Source organism: Enhydra lutris, unplaced genomic scaffold (genome assembly GCF_002288905.1).
Source record: "Enhydra lutris kenyoni isolate GAN:26980312 unplaced genomic scaffold, ASM228890v2 scaffoldscaffold22, whole genome shotgun sequence".
NCBI classification, from domain to species: domain Eukaryota; kingdom Metazoa; phylum Chordata; class Mammalia; order Carnivora; family Mustelidae; genus Enhydra; species Enhydra lutris.
This window is the reverse complement of record NW_019154106.1, coordinates 4,826,484-4,837,693: the sequence shown is the minus strand read 5'-3', so window position 1 is coordinate 4,837,693 and position 11,210 is coordinate 4,826,484. Positions and strand designations below refer to the sequence as shown.

Below are 11,210 nucleotides of genomic sequence, written 5' to 3'. Positions count from 1 at the left end.
TAAAAATCACCAACAGCATTCCTTGTCTTTGGGGGAACAGGATTAATATTTTTAAAAATTCCCACCCCCAAAATTTACTATTTGTAAATTAGGAAAAAAAAAAAAAAAACAACCATCAAACAAAAACCTTGCTGACATTTGAAATTTTCTCAAAGGAAAGCACAGAGCTGTTTCATAGAAACTGCGCTTGGTTCCTGTCAAGTGCCCGCACTGTTTCCAGCAGTGACAGATCCTCGACAAGTGTCAACGAACTTCTCTCCTTCCACCGCCCCTTTGTGACACATGGGGGATTATAAACTGTTCGGTGACTTTCAATTTAACTGCTCATGCCCAATTCAAAAACGCTGGTTCCAGTCCTTTCCTAGTTGTAGCTTTTGGACATTTCCTGCTGAATGTCTTAAACACAAACCAGGCTTTTAAAACTGTATCCAAAAAATGAAAACACAGATTCTAAAAGAATCAAGAATTTTAATATGTATAATTCCCGTGATATAACCAAGAATTTTCTAATGGCTTACATGTTGAACTTGTCTCAGTTTATCTTAGAGAAGTTATCCAGTGGCAAAGAAATAAGTCCCAAGGGGTTGAGAAGGTAACACATGCTGTTAACTAAAGCAGGCTTTAGCTTGCTGGAGGACTTGGAAAAACTTCACTGAGAAAAAGCAGAGCAAACACTTTGCAAGTGATTCAGCTACAATATGCTGAGAAAATGATTCAAAACACCAAATGGTTAACAGTATTATCTCTAGAGAATGAGATCATGAGTAATTTTTTTTCACAAGGTTCAGCTTTTCAAAACGAGCCTGTATTACTTTTATAAGAAAAATTTAAAAGGAAAATAAAAAAGCACAAAAATCCTTCCGCATCATTCTTATGTATATAAGTTAAAGCTAATTTCTACAACCTTAAATACAGTAATTCAAACATCAGGGAAGTCACATGTCACTGAAATAGGTCCCCACATTTCTGATGCTTGTGGACGGACGCTGGTGCGCAAGGGCCACAGTCTCAGGCCCCCCGGAGCGATGTATTTAAAATAAACGCAAGGAAGGCAAACCAAAGAGCATAACATGAAAGCCAGCACTATCCAAAGAGGAGACAAAAGACAAACAGAGACGCCGCAAAGGAACAGAAGCACCCACACGGGTCCGGCAGTGAGCGCACAGGCTAGGGTCGGTGCCAACAGTGTCCCACCCGCGAAGTGAAAATCCAGTTTCCATTCTAGGCTCACACTCCTGGCCTACATGCAATAGCGAAAACAAAAGTATTTGGAAATTGTTACCAACTACCATTAAGAGAACTTACCTTGCCAGTGCCTAGAAGGGGCCTTTGGGACCCAGCCCTGTCCCCGCCCCTCACTCCAGCTCCAACTCCAGACCGGGCCTGCGAGTGTGCTAGGCGTGTTCCCTACACAGGGCCTCTGTGTTGGGATGCCGGCAAGCTGCCCTCGCGTGTGGCCCCCCGACCCCAGTCCTTCATCCCACAGACTGCCTTGTTATATGCTCTTTCACGGTGCTTATTACAACTGTACTTCTTCGTGCGATGACGTGGTAATTCTTGGCTCCCGCACTGCCGCGTGTGCTGGCTAAGGCACACTTCCGGATCACTGGAACCTAGGACAAGGCCCAACACAGCGCAGGTCTATCCGTATCACATCCCCCTTCTGGTCGCAAACCGAGCCGCGCTACATGTACGCCCAACTGGGGACTAGCTCTTTCTCGTAAATCTGAAGTTACAAAAGGGCTCTACAATAACAGATCAGGGAATTACACATCAGTCTTTACCAATGGTTATCCCAAACTCATCTGTAATCAACACATATCCAAGCTCCGTGGGACCCTCAAACAGGAATGCATGCTACCAGGCCAAGACGAGCAGCCCGTGAAGCTACCAGAAACACCTGTGGTCAACATCCCGCATCACAACACAGTAAGGCTGTGACGCCCTCCGACAAGACAGCGCCGCACTCGCCATCTGTCAGAGACGACCATGAATCCACGGTCACACCTGTGACCTGACAACCTGCTCCTATAAGTACTGTCAGAAAGAAGTGTTATTCGAGAAGTTAGACGACTATCGCTTCTGCTTTCTTTTCCAGCTTTGACAGAGTCAAACTCAGCAAGCACTTTGCTTGAGCCAGTCTGACAGCCTCCCCAGGCGGCCGCAGGTGGTCAAGCCCCACCTGCCCCAGCACGAGCCGGCACCTGGTTCGGAGCAGCTTCCCCCCGCGCAGAGGAGGTGTGGCCGGATAAAAATCCAAGCTGACAGGACGGCGAGAGCCAGTGCTGCTAGTCACACTGGGCTGGGCGTGCTCACTGCTCCCAAGGAGAATGCAGTGGGCTGAAAATCAGTCCTCAAGGATATCAGGTCCTCATCTGGAATCTGCGACTATCAGCTTGTAAGGAAAAGGGTCTCTGGGGAGGCGATTTAAATTACGGATTTTGAGATGACACAGGTTATATGAGTGGGCTCTAAATGCTGTCACAAGAGGCCTTAGGAGAGCCACAGAGGGAGCTTTGACACCATTACCCCAGAGGAGAGGGGGAGGACTGCAGTGACACAGCCACCGGCAAAAGACCGCCGCGGCAGAAGCTGGCAGAGGCAAGGAACGGATTCTCTCCTACAGCCTCCAGGGGGAGCCCTACCACACCTTGACTTTAGCCAAGCGCAACAGATGGTGACCCTAGAGCCTGCCCAACTGAGAATCCATCTCTGCTGTGCAAGGCCACCAACTTCGTGGTAGCTTGTCAGAGCAGCCACAGGCAACTGATACAGAGACCATGACAAAGTAAACCAAAGTGAAAATGCTCTACAGTCCCCAGACCCCCCAAACACATTAAAACTCCAACATATCACAGGGAAAACTCTTAAACACCTCTGAAAAGTTGTTTTAAATATACTTTTTAAAAAGGTCATTTCCCCCCTTCACCTGCACGTGTGAACCACAGCTACAGAGAGAACTATATGGATTCTGAAGGTAAAGCCAGCATCTCAATCACACATTTAACTGCTTTAACCCCAGATAACCAAGACCTTCTATAGAAGTGTTATGATTGTACATTTTTATATTAACGTAAAAATTTTACAGTAAGAATGAAAACTAAAACTCTTAGCTAGGATTTTTCACTTAGCAAAACATCTGAAACAACAAAACATGCACTACAGGTAAGTCCACGATCAGACATTACAACACACAGGCCTGCTCATCCACAACTGGGCATGTAATCGACTCCCCCCTCCAACTGCCTCAGGGCAGAAACTATTGATTCACAGTTCCTTATTTATCCAGTAATATCCAATTTTCATCCAATACGTATCACAACAAAGGATTTGATATAAGAAAGATTTGTGTTTTCAATGGTCTTGGTAGGCATTTCTAAACTAAAGGTTCTAGCTGATGCGGTTTTTGGGACAAATTCTGCAAAAAAACAAAACAAAACCACCTGCGTCCCCATCTCGCCACATCTGATCCATGTAATGCCTATAAATAAAATCAAGGATGCTTCTTTTGTTACTCCTCCCCCAGACCCACACAGCATTTTACTTTTCTACAAACAGATGCCACCTAGTGTCAGAAGTCTGTAAGGACAGCCTACAGTTCCTCAGAAGCCGCTAGGTAAGCAGAACAAAGAAGAATCCATTCTCACTGGGCAAAGACCTGGGTGAGGAAAAATTTCCAAAAGGTTAATTCTTGGGCTGGGTCTCAGAGGCCAAGACTAAGTCTGGCAGGAGGCAGGGCGCATGGGGTTCAGGATGGGCTAGGGGTGGAGTCCACGCACTAGGTCCGCGCCGACCCCATTCATTTCTCTCTAGCACCGCAGCCAGGGACAAGCCGTTCAACCTCACAAATGCCTCCTAAGTAAAAGGAAAATACAGCCCACAGCCTACTTCCTCGGTTCGCCACACGGACCAAACGAGCAGAAAGAGCTCATAAAGATCTCCAACTGGCCCCTTCTCAAGCGATGAAGGTAGAAACAGAAGGTCAGATATGCTGACACATTGTTCACAAAACTTAAATCAAGTAGAAACTTCCCCTCCATTCCTTATCCTACCATAACTCCCCCAAGAAAACAACCACATCACCATTTCCACCAAAAGGAGTTTCAAGAGAATAAAAGGACTGGGGTGCCAATTATGAGAGGGACCCGAGACCACCTTTGCTTTTCTGAATGCTCCTGAGGAGAAGGGATGTGGCTTCGGGCAGCAATGTAGAATGTAGAATTAAAAATGTCAATGTAGAATTAAAAATCCTACCAAACTACCAAACCTCACATACCAACATCCAGGGAGATTACAGATTTTGTTACAGTGGAAGTTAGCCCATTGTGTTTCTGGTAAGACATATTTTTTCTTAGTGCAACTTCACTTTTTTTTTTTTTTATTTTAAGGAATCCCTGCACTCAGCATCAAGCTCGAACTCACAACCCTGAGATCAAGAGTCTCGCACTCCACTGACCGCACCAGCTGGGTGCCCCACTGTAACTCCACTTATAAAACAAAAACAAATAATAGTTCCTCCATTCATTTACCATTTAATTCTCAAATCCTGTAAAGTACCTACTTTTTTCTCTCGATTATACAGACGGAAGGAGGCAGAATTTGCTCACTTGTACTCTAGAAAGGATCCTACTGGTGAAAAAGTACGTGGCTGGAGGCGGAGAGCAGCTCAAATGCAACAGTAGCAGTGGGCAGAGGGCTGAGGGAGGGAGGAAAGCTGGGGGAAAGCTCCGGAAAGCTCCGGGGTTTCAAAGAGAAGGCTGGCAAGACTTGGTAACAAATTAGACACAGGTGGTGAGGGACAGAAAGGAATTTAATTCAGATGGGCCAGAAGCCTCTAGCTGGGCAGACTACAACACTGCCACAAACTGAGCTACAGAAAGAACAGGTTTGCAGGAAAGATGAGAAAGGTTCACTGTGCTGAATTTGGGGGGGGGGAGTCCACAACCCAGGTGAAGACCTCAGAACTCAGGAAAAAAGTGGGGGCCGTGAAGAGAGCAACACTAACAAAAGGACTTTACCAAGCGTTTCCACATCATCTCAATTCAGAGAATCACAGAACGGCAGAGCAAAAAACCTTAGATTAAAAAAACAAAACAAAACAAAAACCAGGCTCAGGAATCCCTGGCCTGCCCAAAGTAATTCATTCCTCCTGACAAGATAATAGGCTACCAAGACACGAACCCAAAGGGAAAAAATGGGCTTTCTCACAGGCAGTTAGTGGAAGGAAAAGGGGAGAGGGAAGAGAGAAGGAACTACGTCGGGCAAGAGGCAGGCACGTGGAGAGGCGGAGGTCCTGCAGACGGGTAAGTGCTGTGAAGTCTAACACACAGCTAAGGAAACGTCTGCTCAAGGGGGGAGTGGAGAACTGGGTGCGGCAGGGGCAGCCTGGCAGTCCCGGGCACGACAGAGAAAAGCTCTGAGCTCCGGGTCCCAGGCACCATATTCACGCGATGGCTCTCACCAGCATCCCAGAACTGCGCCAACACCTGTACGTGCACCCTGCTATTTACCCCCGTCACAGCCCCTTAATCATACACTGCACATTCAACTATGTCTTAACATGAAACAAAAACATTGAGTTCTCTCACATGTACAGTAACATACACGAGATCACCCCCATTTTACAGACGAGAGCAAGCCTTAGAGAATTAGAAACAAATTAAGTCGAGGCTGAGTGAGAGCCTGTACACTCCTGACACTCTGAAGAAAGCGACACAAACAAAATTTTAAACATACTTTGCCCCGTATTTGAAGAGTAAGGCCCTAGAACAAAAGTTGCTTGGTTCCTAATTTCTTGGATCTCAGAGGAGAGCGCGGGAAAAGAAACAACCCAGTAGGTATGAAACTGCAAATTCTGCTAAGAACTTTAAAGGAAACAAATAGAATGTTAGAGAGAACCAGGTGGGAACAGACTTTACACTGGATGACCAGGGAAAAGAAATAAAAGGACAAATATAAAAGAAAAAAAAAACCCGCCCCTCTCCTTTTTTGCGCGGGGGGTGGTTGGGGGGAGGGGGAGGTGCTGGTGGTGTCAAAAACACTCCTGGTATCTATATCAAACAAAATTTTCTGAGGCACCTGGTTTTGTCTAAATCCTCTTGGACCCTGAGTGAGGTCTGTTTTTGTTTCTCTTTTGAAGGAGACGAGAGAAGGTTTCCATATGGCCTCTCCAGCCCCAGACTCCACTGGTTCACTGGCTGAAGGATCAGGACCCCCTTTACTCCTCAGTGGGGGGAACTCCATCTTCTAACCGCAGGCTGGTTTTCTTGCTAAGAACATACATCCCTCCACGACATGCAACACAGGCATTTCCTTGAAAATAAGAATAGTCCCCAGAGAGCGTTACACTGTATCAGCTACTGCAACCTTGTTCCACAAATTGGACAGACGAAATGAACCATTCTGCAGACCTAGAATCCAACATTCATCAAGAACCTACCCGGGGCCCCTGGGCACTGTTCGTGGTGCTGGAATATTGTTGCGTCCACGGAACGCTAGAGGGCGCGGGTGAGCTTCAGCTTTCAGAAAACCGGGCAAGGCTACTAGAGTGGGAGACCTTGCGTGTCCAAAGGGAAGCCTATGAAGACTGGCTATCTGAAGAAGAGGGCAGAAGGATGCAGAGTAGAAATCAGGATGACCCTTCAGGGAAGGGACCTTCTGCCTGAGACCTGAAAGGCAACGCCCCTGCCGTCAGAGATCTGCCCAGCAGGAGTTCTGATAAAGATGCTCAAGTTGAAAACACAGGTGTTTGTTTCACCCCGACACACCCCTGAGGGTCCATCTGCTTGGCAACCCTACGAGGTCGCGGAGACAGGCACGATCACTACACTTGAGATGGCTATGGCTCAGGAATAAAATTGCTTTCCTGAAGTCAAACTGCTATTCAGGGGTAAGGCCAGGTCTAAAACCCAGTGTTCAAGCTCAGGTCTGGGGTTTACTCCAACACCTGAGCCACTTGATACGCGCATTGCCCATAAATAAAAAAGCTTCTCACCAGGGAATGCTCCCTAGGTCTATCTACTTTCTCCTTAGCGCACCCTTATTAATACAGAAAACAGAGACATCTAGTAGAGAAGCAAGTCATGAACAGGAGCCATCCAGAAGCAGGAGCCTTCAAGCTGTGGGGCCATGAATATACTCTGGCCTCTTGATTCTAAAACCCAACTGACTGTAAGCTACAGCATCAACTCAGAAAAAGGGAGGAAAAACTACATAAGATACATGGATGAATCATGTATAGAGAGGGATGTCAAAATATTAAAAACAGTTCTTAAAAGAAAACAGGGTGGCGATTAGGTGTAAGTGATAAAATAGAATTCAGAATTGGAAGTGATCTCAGAGATTAAAGTTCAGTTGTAGAAGCTGAGGCTTGGCCCCATGTCTTATATAAATAATGACAGAGCGGACTGAAGCCCAGGTATTGATTCTTACTCCAATGGTCCTTCATCAAACTCCAGAATTATAGGTTAAGTAGTCATAATTGCATACAACCCTGTGTGGTTTAAGTTTGTCTCACACAGACATCAGGCAGCCCCAGATCTGGCTGCCAGAGGCGGGAGCCGGAGACAGTGACTGACTGAACTGGTCCCAGGAACCCTTTGGCATGATGGATGCGAAACGTAATTTTGAGCATCAATGGTTATGGAAATCAGTGACTTCTTTTCTTCTTTTGTGAGAATATTTTTTTTTTTAAAGATTTTATTTATTTGACAGACAGAGATCACAAGTAGGCAGAGAGGCAGGCAGAGAGAGCGGAGGAAGCAGGCTCCCCGAGGAGCAGAGAGCCCGATGCGGAACTCGATCCCAGGACTCTGGGATCATGACCTGAGCCGAAGGGAGAGGCTCCAACCCACTGAGCCACCCAGGAGCCCGTGAGAATATTTTAGAATGCAACTGGTCCCTGGTTCCATCACCAGCTCTGCAAAGATAATACATCCACTCTAATTGTCTCCAATACGGGGTGTCAAAAGGAAAAGCGTTTTATTTTGTTTTGTTTATTAAACCTAACATTAGGCGTTAATATGGCTTTACAAAAATAAGATTATGGATCTTTCCTGTACAGATGGATTCTTACCATGGCATTCCTTTAAAACAGTAAAATCCTATAATGCAAATAAATTAAGATATGCAAGACTAAATTTTAGGAATACATCTGTTGAATCAAAATATGTTTGTAAATGACAAATGCTTTCCTTTATTTGAGTAGGACAAAAAGAAACTCAGATCACATTAATAAATTCCGAGATAGATACCAGTCAGGCATGACCTTTCTTCTCAGCCAACACTTCTAGGAAACAACAAATTATGGAGGAGAAAAGGGTCTACAGTAATAAGTAAAATAAAAACAGATTTGTAGAGATTGGGGGTGGGGGATGATGTAGAGTTGGTAGAAAGAATTTAAAGAAAGCTGTTAACTTTTCCCTCATTAAAAATCCTTTAGACAAAAACCTAGGATACTCACTCCCTACTGTTCGCTAGGACCCCTTCCTTGTACAGCATGTTCAATGGAACTCAGCCATTAAAACTTCAGGGCTTAACTCATATTTCAAACTTAAGAGCTCCAAACAGAAAGTAGTTTTATGAGTTCAAAGTTGGCAGTCTATACAAGAAATCACTTTTCAAATCACTGTGTTCTAATGCTTAGGACACCCTAATGATTACAATTTAAAGTGCATTAGCTAGTTTTAATTTTATTTTGTAATAATTTGAGCTTGTGCTTCTTATAGCAATTAAACCCATTTCCTACACCAAGACATGTCACTTAAATAAGTTTTTGCCCCCCAAATAAAGAGTAACTAAAAGTCAGACTGAAAAATTCACTTACATCCTATATAGAAAACATCTTTCTACTGCATACAACTGTATCTGAGCTAGAACTACACCATTTACTTAGTGTGTCTGTGTAACCAGTACTGGGTCACTGTAGAGCAAAGACATAGGATCCCGGTGTGGAAAACTCAACAATTACAGTGTTCTAGGGCTAACATATAACAGAGTCCTGCAACTCCTCCTCCACGGAGAAGGATTCCGGTGAGTGGAGAAAAAGTAAAGCTAATATATGGTAGGCAAGAGTATAAAACAATGGAATCCACATGGTTTATCGGAAAGGATTTGCTCTCCCAAGCCATGGGAAGGACATTCCTGGGGACAAGGAGCTGTTCAGATGGCACACGTGTCTTTGCAACACAACTGGGCCATATACTCATGTCCTACATAGAGAAAAGTCAGAATTGATCCCAGATTTATATGACACAAGGGAAAAGTGACACATCAACATCCCCAAAACTCTATGCTCGAACACACGAACAACCTGTGACCACTTCCTTCACATCATATTCTGCTATAAACCCCAACCTTCCACCACCCCCCCCCCCCCCCCCCCCCCCCCCCCCCCCAGTAAGCCCACCAGTATCTGGTTCAAGGACAGAAAGCAGTTCAGTGTGTGTCTGATAAGACAGATGAACATACCAGCAAGAGAGCACTTGGAAATGACTTTGAAAGAGTCTGGTTTCAAAGTTCATGGGTACAAAATCAAGCCCTCCTCTCTGGAAGACTAAGTATCCATAATAATCCTTTCACTCTCAAACTAAGTTGCTTTGTGAATAACAACGTTTTAAAGTAAAATCAGAAAGGACATATTTCAAAAAACTAAATACAAGCTTTGAAGCTCTGTAACCTGGAGATTGACAAATTCACTTTCATCAAATGCCTACTAAGCACCTACTCGGCACCTGCTCAAGGCAGAGGAAGTAATAACCTAACCGTAGTTCACAAAAAAACTGAAGGGACAGGCAAATAACCAAATAAAATGCCAAGTAACCACTGTTCAGGGAACGCAGAGGAAGTGTGGTCCTCCAGAGTGGGCCAGTCTTTGCAGAGAACTTTCTCACTGGACCTTTCTGACGGATGGGGGGTGTGGGACGGGCAGGGGGCAGAGCCGAGCTAGGAACGCGGACCAAACGGCGCCAGGCATGGGAAGCTCGCTGCATTACAGCCTGGGAAAGGGAGAGTAGAACGTATAATGTTTAAAGAGTACGAACTGGAAAATGGGCCGGGAGTTTCCCCACATGCTGGGATTAAAGCGTCTGTGGACTTTACTCTGCGAATATAGGGAGCTCCGACAGGGACGGGGCCACACCTGTGTTTCAAGTTGCCAAACGTTCGGCAACAAAGTAAACTTGTATCCACAGCAAGTAACTCTTTAGGTACGTGTCATTTCAATATACACAAGTTACCCGCGATTATTTCAGACAAAAATGATTTCTCCCCGCCCCTTCCGAAATACTTATGCTTTTACAACTAATCATCACAAGTGACAGCCGTGTTCTCCGTGTCAAAAACGACAGGAAAAAGCTCCAGCGGGCAACTGCTTCCTCTGACGATCCTACGGCCGTCTTCCGACCACGTTTAACCACACTTTGAGAAAGTTTAAAGTAGCTTAAGTGTAAAACGGACCTGATGCAAAGTCACAATCACGACCGACCAATTCATCCGCCCGCTACTCTACATAAGACCTCCCCACGAGGCCGAATTCCACTTTTCTAAAAATCCTCTTTAAGGAACACACGTTCACCTCCTTAGTAACCCTAGTTTTTCCACTTGCGGGATCGGAAGCGACAGCTCCTGAACCGGGTCAAAGGAGCCCGGCGACAGAAAGAGAGCCCCTTCCTCCGGTCCAACGCGCTTCTACACCATTCTCGCAAGCCGGATCCCGCGGTCGCCACGAAAACACGATCCCCACCCCCCCAACAGGTGGGAGCGACGCCGATCCCCATCACCTCCGGGCGTGCAGACGGACGACCGCCACTCTGCGGGGCGGCCGGGGACCGAGGGGACCTGGGGAGCGGGAGGCGAGCCGCGGCCCGAAGCCGGCGCCGCTGTCAGCGGAGGGACGGGGAGGGTGGGGGACGGGCCCCGGAGGAGACCTGGAACGAGGCTCGAGCCCAAACAAAAACAAGCCGAAGCGCAGCGCGGCAGAGGTAGCAGATTGGGCGAGCCCGATCACGGCTGCCCATTGGAGAAGAGGGAAAACAGAGTCCCCCAATCGCGAGCGGCGGGGCTGCTCCCCTCGTGCGGCCGCGGGCCGCCCCGGCGCTTCCCGGCCCCGCGCTGCCCGGTGGCCGCTACCGCTCCCTTCCGGCGGCGGCGCCCACTGCAAGGCCCGCGCCCCCGCCCGCCGCCGCCGCCGCCCGCCGCCACCCGCCGCGCCC

The 11,210-nt window shown here is 46.8% G+C and overlaps 1 protein-coding gene across 3 annotated transcripts in view; it reads right to left on the bottom strand.

The window, feature by feature from the left end:
• The window catches only part of LOC111149436 (lysine methyltransferase 5B), a 51,940-nt gene that overhangs the window by 39,934 nt on the left and 796 nt on the right, over nt 1-11,210 (bottom strand). The window contains exon 1 of one of the 3 annotated variants that reach the window (XM_022506510.1): nt 1,306-1,332. The exons of the other annotated variants lie outside the window; for them this stretch is intronic. The gene's annotated coding sequence lies outside the window, so the exon portion shown is untranslated. Of the gene's footprint in view, nt 1-1,305; nt 1,333-11,210 lie in introns of those variants that run through there. 3 annotated transcript variants of the gene reach the window in all.